Source organism: Lithobates pipiens, unplaced genomic scaffold, assembly GCF_037356315.1.
Source record: "Lithobates pipiens isolate NorthernLeopardFrog02 unplaced genomic scaffold, aLitPip1_a1.2 Scaffold_16, whole genome shotgun sequence".
NCBI lineage: Eukaryota > Metazoa > Chordata > Amphibia > Anura > Ranidae > Lithobates > Lithobates pipiens.
In genome coordinates, this window is record NW_027507748.1 from 339,477,475 (window position 1) to 339,491,453 (window position 13,979).

At 39.8% G+C, this 13,979-nt stretch overlaps 1 protein-coding gene and 1 long non-coding RNA gene across 2 annotated transcripts in view; one reads left to right on the forward strand and one right to left on the reverse strand.

Moving 5' to 3' along the window:
• The window catches only part of EPHA10 (EPH receptor A10), a 943,825-nt gene that overhangs the window by 783,981 nt on the left and 145,865 nt on the right, over nucleotides 1-13,979 (reverse strand). The window lies entirely within an intron of this gene.
• LOC143982795 (uncharacterized) overlaps nucleotides 2,317-13,979 on the forward strand; it is a 36,461-nt gene continuing 24,798 nt past the window's right edge. Inside the window, exon 1 of the long non-coding RNA XR_013274512.1 lies at nucleotides 2,317-2,457. This is a non-coding gene — a long non-coding RNA (uncharacterized LOC143982795). The remainder of the gene's footprint in view (nucleotides 2,458-13,979) is intronic.

Consider the following 13,979-nt stretch of genomic DNA (forward strand, 5'->3'; position numbering starts at 1 on the left):
ACATTTAAGGCTTTTATTTAGTATAGTGTTTAATAAAAACCGTGCTCTTTTTTTTTTTAAGAATAAAAAATGCACAAAAATATAAAAAAATATATATTTTTAACAAAATTTTCTTTTTAAAAAAAATCAGCACTTTTTTTTTATGAAATTGCATTTATTACACTTTTAAATTACATCATAAATCATATTGCAAATTGAAAATGGCAGCATTCATCTGTCTTATGTTGTCAGTGTAGTCTCCAGCTTGCATGTGATCACTAGTTGACATTCCAGTCACACGACTGGAAACCACTCTGGTTCCCGATCATTGGTGGGGACCCAAGCTTTCAATGACAGCCAGAATTGAGAGTGACAGTTGCTGACTCTTAAATGGAGCAATTCATTAACATATGCCCAACACTGTGCATTATGCTGGGGAAAATGAAAAAATAAATAGTAGAAGGGGTTCAAAAGAGCAAAGAAATGGTGACATTTCAATTAATGATGGAATGGTGTGGTCTCCTTGTGCCTTTTTTCAGTATGGGACCCTAGCAAGCCTAGTTTCTGACTAGGTTGCAAAAGATTTTCTAATTTTTTAAAACATTTTGGATATTAGGGATTCTCTTGTGGTTGATTTTTTTTCAGGAAAGGAAGAGAAGTGATGGAAAAATTATACAATGGGGACACAGTAACAAACACATTTAGTAGAGTTGAGAAGGGTTATAATAGTTTTCTCCTTGCAGCCACCACAGCCCATCCACATTGTTCTGACTGCAGGAAGATTTGTATTCCAGTTTTTCAGCAGTTGAGTGTCCAAAAATACTGATTTATATTCAGCTGCTTTCATTTTATTTTTCTACTTTACCAGTTCAGCACCCTGAACTGTTAATTCATGATCCCATCAAGTCCTGGCATTTCCTTGCCATACTACTCCCCTGCACTGCCCTACTCCCGCCTGTCCTAGTACAAACCTTGCACTTTTGCCAGACTTGCCCTTGTAAATTGTTATGTGCAGTTTTTGCTACAGTGTGCATACTTTTTACTCCTGTCAATAAAACATTATTACACTCTATTCTGGAGCCTAGGGTTGAATTTGGAAAGTTTGGTTGCATCGGATTACTGTGTGGATTTCCAGACTCTCTAGCACAGCCTTTCTCAACCTTTTCAACACTGAAGAACCCTTGAAATACCTTTCAGGTCTCAGGGAACCCCCTGCTAAAAATTACTATATCTACAACTTGTGATACTTTAGTGTGATGGTCAATGGAATGAATGCGCCCTAAACTTGTGGACATTGGGAAGAACTATCTTCTTTCAGTTAGTTAAAAATATCAATGTTTTCAGTGAGAACTTAGCTGGGAGGCAGAAATTGCTCATTGCTCAAGGGACCTTTGGAAGCCTCTGGAGGAACCCTAAAGCCCCATACACACGAGAGGACTTATGTCTGACAGACTTCCGAAGGAGTTCCGTCGGAGTTCTGCTGGAATTCCGACGGAGTTCTGACAGACTTTTCGGCTGAGCGGACTTGGCCACACACAATCACACTAAACTCCGACGGATTCGAACGTGATGACGTACGACTGGATTCGAATAAGGAAGTTCATAGCCAGTAGCCAATAGCTGCCCTAGCGTCGGTTTTAGTCCGTCGGAATAGCATACACACGAGCAAATTTTTCAAAGGGACCGGGTCCGGCGGAGTTCCTTCGGAAAAATTTGAAGCATGTTCCATATTCTAAAGTCCTTCGGACTTTGGCGAGTCAAAAGTCCGTTGCAGCCCACACACGATCGAATAGTCTGACGGACTCAGTCCGTCGGACTTTGGATGTTGAAAAGTCCGCGCGTGTGTACGGGGCTTAAGGTTTCAAGGACCTCTGTTGAGAAACACTGCTTTAGCATCTACAAAAAAATATCTTGGGGAGTTCATGAAAAGTTTAAACATTAAATGCATAAACTTTTTATTTATGCATTTAACCTGCAGTTGACCTCCTTATGAACTACATTGGACATCCGTGTAAGCTGAATCAACCTGCTTTAATATGCTTTTTCTTTGTTTGGATTTTAGAATAAGCTTATATGGTTGGATTCTAGTTCTCGCTGATCACTTTTATAAGGGTTAAGTGTTTCTTGTAATGGTTCTTCTGTGGCTTGTAATGTTTTTTTTTCTGCCTCAGCTATTCCCAAGAAATGTTCTCTATATAATGGAACACATTCAAGTCTGTACATGTAAAACATTCTTTTGTTCAAAACAACATGCTTTATGCATGCACTGTCATCATTATATGAATAGTAAATTAAGTGTGATGAAGTAAAATTTATGTAACCAATGAATGGTATTCTACTGTACATATCATACGTACTTTTTGTCATGATTAGAAGGAAATCATGCCTGATAAATTGACCACAACGTCATTGCTTGATAAGCCTGCTGGTAATGCACAGTGGCACTGCTCAACATTTGTTTGTGACCATCTTAAGCAGGTATGTTCAATTCATGTATTTTTTTTATATGGTAACTTGATATTCTGTCCATTTCAGTCACAGCAACCACAACTTTCCAGAGTATTTTATACTTTTGCATTCCCATTAACTTGTATCATTAGAGAAAAAGTTCTGATGTGAACATTAGGTCCTAACCCAGACTAGCCACTGCATATGTAGGTGATGTAGGTGATGTAGGAGATAGGTGTAGGTGGTGAATTCAAGCAAAATCTCGACATTTCTCAAGAAAAAATAATTTTTCCCCTGTTACTTACAAACTTGATATGCTTTATCCTGACCATAAAATGACATAGGGTCGATTTATTAAAAGGTAAATAGATTGTTTCCCCAGACCTTAGTAAATGAGGTTACTGCTCTACTGAGCCCCATTATCCAATCACATGCAAGCAAAAATGCTGTTTTTTTTTTTACTTTTTTTATTTTGCATTTGATTTGGGTATTTTTTGCGAAGTGAAATAGTGGAATTCACTAAACTTTGGGGAAAATTCCCTTGCAAAGTGCAACTTCCCTTTCAAAGTGAACAGTAGATTTCACTAAAGTAAATCAACCCCAGTGTTTCTCAGAAAACCATCCATGTTGTGATCAACTCATCCGATCTGATTTACATCAGATTTTACCAGCAGACTGACCTCCATAATACTATATGCCCAAACAGTCACAGCATTTTTCGGGAAATTGAAAACCTTTATTCAAAAGTGTGAAAGCCTAAAACTATAAAACTTGTGTCTAAAGCTAAAATTATATTTCTAAACTAAGTGTCAAAATAAAGTCAGGTTACACTGAAGCTGTAGTATAAATAGGTACAAGATAAAGTTTTTAGACAGGCTTTTAGACCTGTGTGTATCATATCTGCAGATATCAGCATATGATTTATAGAGGAGCGTGGTTAGAAATTGCTCCCCTGGGCCAGTGTTATTTTTACTGCAAAGCATCAGTGAAGTAAAAAGTGGGCCATCAGGATATTCATGTGCAGTGATTCCCACATAGAACACTCCATGCAGAACACTTAAAGGGTAACTCCAATTTTATGGGGAAAAAAATGCAAATAAAGCAAAAATGTTATAGCGTATAAAATTGCGACACGGGTCATATTGTAATTGAATGGTATTAAAAATTACCTTTCCTTTTTAATTGGCAGCCACTGTCATTTTCTGAGAATGCATTGCAATATGGCTACATGGAGGTGTTCTGTACACAGTGTGTGTACTGACCACTCCCCAGAAACAAATACCTGCTTGTGTGATTGGCTCACTAATTTTCCCAGAAGTCTGCCTATGATACGAGTCAGATTTCAGGCATCCCTTGCAATAAAAATGTAATTTTTTGGTGAGATACTCCCTGTAGAACACATTTACAGGGATGCAGGCTCAGCAGAATGTCCCCTGCAGGTGCAGACCTGATAGATAATTATGAAACCACTCCCATTAGATCCGCTCAGACCAGAAGCACAGAGGAACATACAGGGATTACTTCTGAATAACAAAAGGTTGGAATCTGCAACAAAGTTTGTTAAAATCCTTTACAATGCACATAGATCACCCAGAGGGGGATGTTTTTTTTATTAGGACAACTTCTAACAATTCTTTGGAAGAAAACTGTTTCCTATAATTTCTTAATGTGGAACTGCATCCCAACACCACAAACTGAATACATTATTTATTTAATTGTTAATATTCAAAGCAAGCTCACCCATCCGTGTCTCCGTGCCCTATTTTGAAGAGAAATCACTTTGAAAAACAACCCCATAAGATCTCTAGCTCCATTCTTCTTGAGTAAGGGTAAATGATTCATGTAGCATTTACTTCCTAAAATCCATATACCTTTAGCTCATGCATGCAGGCATCCATCTACCGTTAGCTCAGGCATGCAGGCAGGAGTGCATACTTAGCTGAGAAAACCCCCTTCTCACCTCTTCCACTTCTGAAGACTCCTGGGATGTATGACACCATATGACATCATATTGGCCTAGGCCATGATTGGCTCCCGAACAACTAGAATCCCTGAGCAGGAAGCTGTCACATTAAGCAGCAGTAATAACATTGGGTTTGATATGCAATTTTGTGTGGGGTCCCTTAGTAATTTCTATATATCACCCTCATCTAGCATTAGGGTCTGGGTTAGTTCAACCGGTTCCCGACCGGCGCACGCCGATGTACGTCGGCAGAATGGCATGGACAGGCATATTGGCGTACAGGTACGTCCAATCTTCAATGCCGCCCTGCCATCGTGAGAGCGCCGCTGGTGGCGCGTGAGCATGCCGGTCAGGACCCCACGGGCATTTTCGCGATCATCTCATGGGGCAGCTGAATGGGGAAATGCCGTTGTAAACAGCATTTCCCCATTCTGCCTAGCAACTAGTGACGCTGATCTCTGCTCCATGTGATTGGAGCAGAGATCAGTGTTCACTAAATGAAAGCTCAGTCCCCCCACAGTTAGTAACACACCCCTAGGAACACTTAACCCCTACACAGCCACCCACTGGTTAACCCCTTCACTGCCAGTGTCATTTACACAGGAATCACTGCATTTATATAGCAGTGACTACTGTATAAATGACAATGGTCCCAGAAATGTGTCAAAAATGTCCAATGCGTCCGCCATAATGTAGCAGTCACAATAAAAATCGCTGATCGCCGCCATTACTAGTAAAAAAAATAATAATAAAAAATTTATAAAAATGCCATAAAACTATCCCTATTTTGTAAACGCTATAACTTTTGAGCAAACCAATCAATAATCGCTTATTGTGATTTTTTTTACCAAAAATATGTAGAAGAATATGTATCGGCCTAAACTGAGGGAAAAAAAATGTTTTTTATATATTTTTGGGGGATATTTATTATAACAAAAAGTAAAAAAAGAATGCGTTTTTTTTTAAATTGTCGCTCTATTTTTGTTTATAGCGCAGAAAATAAAAACTGTAGGGGTGATCAAATACCACCAAAAGAAAGCTCTATTTGTGGGGAAAAAAGGACATTAATTTTGTTTGGGAGCCACGTCGCACCACCGTGCAATTGTCAGTTAAAGCGACGCAGTGCCGAATCGCAAAAAGTGGTCTGGTCTTTGACCAGCAAAATGGTCCGGTCTGTAAGTGGTTAAGAGAATTCCTGGTCGCTTTGCTTAGAAACAGAAGGAAGCAGCTGGGAGCTGTCATTTATCGGCAGTTACAATGGAATATTTTTCTCTGTAAATTGTCAGTTTTGCTGTAAGCAGGTTGTATACAATATACAGGTGGGCTACTTCATAGGCAGGTTAAGGGTATAATACATACTGTATGTGTTATTTTTTTAAAGGGTAATTCCATGCATGTTACTTAAAATAATTTATCATTTTAATCTAGCCTTTTAAACATTGGTACAACCACTGCTCCCCACCAAACAGAATTATAAGGCCCCTTTCACACATGCAGACGATATGTCCGTATTTCATCCATCCGTTTGCGGATGAAATACAGGCATACATTCATCCCTATGGGATAGCAGGTGTCTGCGGATGAACATCCGCAGACACTCGATTTCGTCCGCCTCCGCTACTGTCCGATTCTGCAGACGGAGGAAAATCCTATTTTTCTATCCATCTGCAGAACGGTCCGTGCGCATCTGATCCCCATAGAGGAGAGCGGAGAGCTGACAGGGTGGTCCCCGCACAGTGTACGGAGACCGCCCTGTCCGCAGCCGGCTCAGCGGGGACAACGGAGCGATCCCCGCTGAGCGAGCGGATCATCACGGAGCGGATCATTACTGATCCGCTCCATGTGAAAGGGGCCTAAAAAAAATATTTGTTTAAATTTTTTGGTACAGCTTTCCCAAGCATAGTGCCTAGTCCAGGGGTGCCCAACCTTTTGAAGAGCGAGGGCCACTTAAGCGACTTGGTAACTGGTCGCGGGCCACAATGAGCAGAGCAGTTGGATGACAGGTCCATGCAGAGCGGACACTGACACAGCCCACTCTACGGGTCCTCAGATCTGATCCTCCCTGAGGGAAGGGGATTGATCCCCTTCTTTTTTTTTTTTAAGCGAATCAGATTATTATCTGCCGTTTCATAGAGGCAAATGGAGGGTCTGATTGAGTTGGACCAATTGTGTGAAAGGGGCATTTCACACTAAACTGACCTTTAATAACAGTCTTCCATTCAGGTATCGCCTGCTGTTGCCGTCCCTGGCAGAGTGCATTTTGTATCACTGCGCCTGTGGCAAGAGACAGCGCTATACAGGAAGCATCAACTTATACAGCTCTACTACACAGCTGCACGCAGATGCTCTGGTCTGCAACACCTGATCTGGGCTTGCCAATCTGCCATCCTACAGAAGGAGGTTGCGGGCCACATCAAAGGGCCCTGCGGGCCACTGGTTGGGCAACCCTGGCCTAGTCCCACCAATGTCATTTGCTTGACAACCCCTTGTCTATTATAACAGAAAATAACCATTACTGATTTCTAAGAAGATATAGTTTGGTTATGGTATCCAAACTCTCAGTAAGATTATGAACTTACACTTAACCCTTTAAAGTCCACATTTTTCAATGAGTTAGCATGACTCACAATGTGTGCTACCAAACATTAAAGGGTTCATCTGAACTCAGACATTTGGTAAATTTGCATTGCCTATGTTGTATGCATTTCAACTTAGGCTCTTCCTGCTCACAATTTGATGCCTTCCTCTTTGACTGTTACCCAACTTGCATTGTGACCTGGCTCTGATCTCTACTAGACTTGATGCATTCTTAGTGCCCTTACTACTATGCTTCTGCTTACTGACACCAGCTCTCCCAAGTTCAAGTTTTTGGTTCCAGATTCCTGGCACTTGTTCCCTTTCTTTGCCCTTGCAGCCCCTTTTCCATCTTTCATGGATGCTCAGATTTTGGATAAAGGAATTTTGCAAGTGGCTGCCCTCACCATTTCGAGTTCCCCATACAGGTATCCATATAATCTATGGCTACTTGAACAGGCAAAAACTCCACTCACACCAGATGAGGTACCATCTCCAAAGGTAAATGGCAAAAGGGAAGAGTCCATCCCAAATCTTTCCCCTATACATTAAGTATCATAAAAAAAAAAAAAACATTTTAAATAATCTGGAAAGTGTTTGAAAAAAATGGCAGTATATCCAATATGTTCCTGTCAACAAGATAAAACAATATAGCTCAATGGTAAAGTTTGAGCAAAATGAGGATTTTTTTGCCCTGTTGTTTACCTTTTGAAATCTACAGCAAATAATCAATATATCTGTATGTAATTTTCTTTCCTGTTTTATAATTACTACTTCTGCTTATATTTATATGCACTGCTAGCCTACAGATAATGAATCTAAAAAAAAAAAATGTAAGTGGCCTTCTGTGTATTACACTAAGAATGCAAACCTCTAACTAGAGAGATTATTGTATTATATTACTAATGTAATATTCTCATTTTAAAATGTGCTGGTAATCTGTGTGAGACTGTATTATGTGGCTCATGTCATGTCCTCGTGTTCTCTGTAATTGCTGCCAGTGGCTAATAGAGAACGAGGCAGCCAATTTGAATGCATGCAGGCTAGTGTTAATATATGGGAGCTATCATATCTGCTATAGACAAAGACAGATCCCATTGCCAAGCTCACAGTGTAGCTTGGAAAATCTTAGACATGTCTGGGAATTACCTAACTTCTACACAGTCCTTACAGTGCACCCTATTATATGCAAGTTTTTTTTTTTCTGCTTTTGTGTGTGTGGCCAGCTAGGTTTTGGTTGAGTCTATCTCTAGTGGTGGCTGCCAGTATTGCAGGCTGTGGTAACTGTTTCGCAACCATATTTTACCTTCCCAAAGCTAAGCTCTTCTCCCATTACTCCTCCAACAAAAGTGGAATTCCCCTTTAAGCTTTGAAAATTAAACATGATAGCTGATTGGTTGCCATGTATAGCTGCCCCAGATCCTGTCTGTTCAAGTTTTGATAAATTCCCCTTGTTTTGTAAAAAGATTAAACTTGCCTGGGTATCTCTCTATAGCAAATGACTTGTAAATAAATAAATCTATGACTGCACAGTTGTCAGTCAGAAATTCCAGCTGCTTTTTTTTTTCATCTTCTGTTCTTCAAGTCATCAATGCTTACCAGTACAGCTTAATCTGGTAATTTCCCTAATCGGTTTTTGGATCTAAGTTAGCTACTTGCAATAATTACATAGGAGTTGACTAGCTAGCTAAAACTGGAGAGTGCAAAATCTGGTGCAGCTCTGCATAGAAACCAAATAACTTCAATACCAGTCACCTACTGTTTATTCTTGGATTTGGTCCAACACTTTGAGAGATATTTAACAATTGGATCTATCTCTATATGTCAAACACAAATTAGCTAAATTGTTACAGGTTTCAGCATACATATACCTACAGTATGCTTATACCCACATAGGGAATGTTCTCTACACTGTCTGATAAATATTGGACATGTGATGTTGTCAATAAACTTTTGTATTTTTATATTGTGGAGTACTCCCTTTCTTCTCTTGGGGGTTACATAAAGTCCTTAATTTTTTTTCTTTCCATATGTACTCTCCGGTTTTAGTAAATACTCTATAATGTCATGCAAACAATGCATGATTTAAGGATTAACTGCTGTATCATTCCCTGCTTTCAAAAAGAGGGCCTTAAGTGACACACAAACCCAATGAAACAGTGGCTAAAACTCTCTTCTAGCAGTCTAGCAGTCTAATCCTAATTCACTTGGTGACTATTCTGCAACACAGTTCAGATTCTCCTACCCTGGGATGTCAGATACTAAAACATATAAGTACTTGTTCCACTGGCCATGCACCAGTCTCCAGTTTCGAACCCATTTATTACCTATATGGCTACTCAAGAACAATACATACTTTCACGAAAAGACTTTTGAATCTCAAAGCTTTTCCAAACCTTATTGCACGTGTGACACCTGTGGATTGCTTCCTTTCTTAAAAGAGCTGCTCTGGACCAATTTATTAAAGAAAGGGTGAAACGCAAAGTAAGTTCCAGAGCTCTTAACAGTCAAAATAAAAAGATTGCATAAGAGCAATCAAATATATATATATATATATATATATATATATATATATATATATATATATATATATATATATATATATACACATACATATATATATATATATATATATATATATATATATATATATATATATATATATATATATGTTTCTGTTAGCTCTAAATTATCATTTCAGAAATTCAGTTGTTTAGCTGAAATAGACCTGAAAATGCAAGGGGTGTATGCGTGATTCAGTCTGCTGCTGCCCAATATAGCTGCTATTTGTATTACTAACTCAGACAAAAGCAATTATACATGGCTAATACCTAGAACAGAGGTGTTGTTGTATGATCCGGTCCTGTGCTATATGAATTCATCATAAACCAATTGAACTTATGCTGACTCGAGGCTTAATACTTTTTGCCAGTAGACCAGGAAGATAAAAACACAGTTCAGTAACCCAAAAACAGAAGGATAATTGGACGATGACGTTCACTAAAAATAAACACAGCCAATTAAAAAGTGCATGTGCACAAAGTACTGATAAACTTCTTTGTGTACTACTTTATCAACTTCTAAGTTAATTGCCAACAAAATAACGCAATACACTTTAAGCCTTGTTAACTGATAACCACATTCCACAAAAAAATATTGTTATTTTTTTATGACTGCACCCCTAATAACACCAGGATGCACTAATGTTGCTAAAGTCCAGAAACATATTTTAAAATTGTGTATAACATGGCTGTGCAACCTATTGCTTTATGTGAATTGCTACTGAAGGGTCAAGAAAGCAACAAATGCTTGTTTGGTTATATAAAAATGCTTAAAGCGTAACTCCACTTTTGTTGAGAAAAAACATTCCCATCTGGGTCAGTGGTATATTTTTCGGAGCGGCAAATAATCCACCTGCTGCCATCCCCCCATCCCACTCCCCCCGTCGAGCCGGTCACAGGCACCCCCCCAGGCGGCTGGTCATCCGCCCCACACTTACCCCATCTAGGCGGTGGGCAGTGCTTCCTCTTAGCAGCAGACAGAGGGTGGTGTCTCCGCCTCCTGGTACTTCACGGCAGCTTCCCCTATGTCTCCTCTTGCCTCCTCCTCAGCGGCCAATAGGAATGCTTTTCCTCTCAGCCAATCGGGTGAAGGAGCTCAGGATTCACTTCCTGATTGTCCAGGAGGAGAATCAGGAAGACAATAGTGAATTTTAATTTGTTATTGTCACACAACTTTGTGGGCTTGGAGTAAAGTGCTCTGTTCAAATATGCATCCGAACACCAAACTTTTAGCATGTACAGAGGTAGAGGTACCACCAGCCACCACTGACCCAGAGGGGAATGTTTTTTCTCAACAAAAGTGGAGTTACGCTTTAAGCATTTTTATATAACCAAACTAGCATTCATATATTTGGTAAAAGTTTTTCTACCACTACTGTATATGACAGCTACCCTCTTCCCCATCAATGGCTGTTAAAGAAGCAGTGGATGCCAACACCTGATAACCTGGCCATGTTCTTTGCTGGCCAGGAATATCCCTAGCAATTTAAATAAAGAGACAGAGAGTGGCTGACATTACTAAATAAACATAGCCGTGTGATCATATTTAGGCGATGACATTGCCCAAATATGACCATGCAGCCATATTTTGTTTATTATGTCAGCAGCTATCCCTGCCCCTTAGATACAAACAAAGGAGCAGGGGTAATGGTGACATCATTGACTAAATAAGTCCACATGAGCATATTTGGACAATGGCATTGACCAAATGTGGGCATTTATTTAGCCAATTATGTTGTTTAATATTCCAGCCATTAGTTTACATTTTATATGACAGATCTGGAAGCTGTCATTAGCATGCTGTAGTTAATATGTGTTAGTGTGATTTTTTTGTTTTGACAGCTCCATGGGTATCCTTCATCATGATTGACATGGATCTGCATTGCTGGAAAATATTACTGACTCTGGATTTACATTGCAGGACATTTTACATTTTTTAGGGCTTTTATGTTTTAATAATGTAAATGAATAAGGCACTATATACCCCTTACTCATTCACATGGTGGGGGGGGGGGGCACAGTATCTGGCAAGACTGAATGCTCAGATAAGAGTCTATTATTAAATTTAGGGGAACCCCATGCTGTGTTATTTGCTTTCATGGGGCCCCCTCAATATCCAAACCAGGTTCTCATCAAGGTTGAGGGCCTAGTATGTGCAATGTATTTTTTTTGGGGGGGTGAGCACATATTTTTGTTTTTTATGATTTTTGTGTGGGGTCCCCCATCAAAATCTATACCAGACTCACATTGAGGATAAGGGGAAGGGTGGTATAGATGAAGGGAATCCCTGATTGCTTTGGTTACCAACAGAAGGAAGTGGATGGGAACTGTAATTTACCAGCAATTTCAATGGATTTTTTTTTTTGGTAAATGTGAGATTTGTGCTTTGGTACATGCTCCACAAGGCAGTGCCCAAACCCTATATGCTCTTTGTTTGACAAACCTCTGACTGTTAGCCTAGAAAATGGGCATTACTGTTTTTTTTTTTTTTTAACATTAGGCTCCTATTGTCTTCAATGGGGTTTGAATTTGGCATCTGAACATTGGTTAAAGTTTGTTAAGTTCACAAACGTACCCCTCAGCCCTGGGTATTCGGTTAATCACTACTTAGCACTCATTTTTGGGCCTCTGCTATATATACCTACCCTTATTAGTGCACTATAAAGTGAGGTCACAGCTTTGAGCCAGTGGCTGATCTACAGGTTCACTGTTATGCTGAAAAATAACAGACTTACTGGCTGGATCACTAGATGAAAATAGAAGAAAGAAATTCCAATTTACATAGGGGGAGGCCAGGATCTGGGGCCCCCTTGTTAAAGGGGGCTTCCGTATTCTGATAAGCCCCCATACCCACAGACCCCCACAACCACTGTGCAAGGGTTGTGGGGATGAGGCCCTTGTCCCCATCAACATGGGGACAAGGTGCTTTGGGGAGCTACTCCAAATAACCCTCCCCATATTAAGGGCATGTGGCCTGGTATGGTTTAGGAGGGGGGCACTCTCTCCTCTCCCTCTTTTCCTGCGACCTGCCAAGTTGCGTGTTCGGATAAGGGACTGGTATAGATTTTGGGGGGACCTCTACACCATTTTTTTTAAATTGGCGCAGGGTTCCCCTTAATATACATACCAGACCTGAAGGGTGTGGAATGGATTTTGGGGGGATCTCCACACAATTTTTCTTTTAGCTTTTGGTTTGGGGTTCCCTTAATATTCCTACCAGACCTAAAGGGCCTGGTAATAGACTGGGGGAAACCCATGCCATTTTATTCAATGAGTTTTATCTATATTGCCGAAACCCGACAATTCATTACAGCCGCAATCAGTTTTAATTGACTTATTTTCCTTTAGGAATGTAATTTTGCTGTGGTACTGTTCTAAACATGGGACAACTGTTCCACTTTACAGGCATACTATAGACACCCTCCAGGCATGATATATATATTTTTTTTTTGTTTAAGTTTTAAAAGGTTTTATTGAAGTATTGAAAACATAACAGAGACAGATCTCCCTCACAGGGGATTTCTGGGAACTTATTGCAGAACAGGCGTTACAGAGAGAAAAGTTTAGGACCCTTCCCAATGAGGAAGTGCCCTTGTGTATAACAGTAGAGAAATCTTAAATCTGGTATGACTCAGGGATATAGAACATTGTACAATGCCAGGTAAATAAAATAGCTATCCACAAAGGAAAAAATAAAAGTAAACAAGAAAGACATAATAGAATATCCTCCGGGTGGACTGAAACCCCGACAGGCATGATATTTAAAGGAATATTTAATTTTTATTGTTTCACTTTAAGCATTAATAAAATCAATGCTCCTGAAAAACATCAGTTTTTAAAACCTTTTTTTGCATTGATACATGTCCCCTAGGGCAGGACCCAGGTCCCCAAACCTTTTTTATGGCAATAAATTGCATATAAGCTTTTAGAATGAGCACTTTTGGTTTTTCATGTTAATGTCCCATAGACTTTTACAGTGTTTTGCGGCTTTCAAATTTGCCGCGAACATCGCATAATGTTCGCTGTTCGGCCAACAGGCAAACACCCGATGTTTGAGACGAACATCTGGCTCATCCCTATTAACAAACACCTTATTTGACACTGCTACCTCCATGCATCAGGGGTGGGGTCACCCATATTTTTACAGCTCTGTGGGAGGACATCATACTCAACATGTTTCATCAAAAAATTATTTCCTCTGGAATGATCACTCCTGCTCCCTCCCCACCCCTATTCTAACATTTAAATCTAATATGAGCACTTAACAATTACCTTCCATTCCCCAAAAGCACAACCCCTAAACAAAGCTTTAACACTTAACCCACTCAACCCTAACACTTACTTAGTCCCTAAGCTAAATACTAACATCTACTATGCTGCATACGTAACTTGTCCAATGCCAGTGGCCTCTGCACTGATAATAAGCAATCGGAAATCCTGCAGCATTTTTTCAT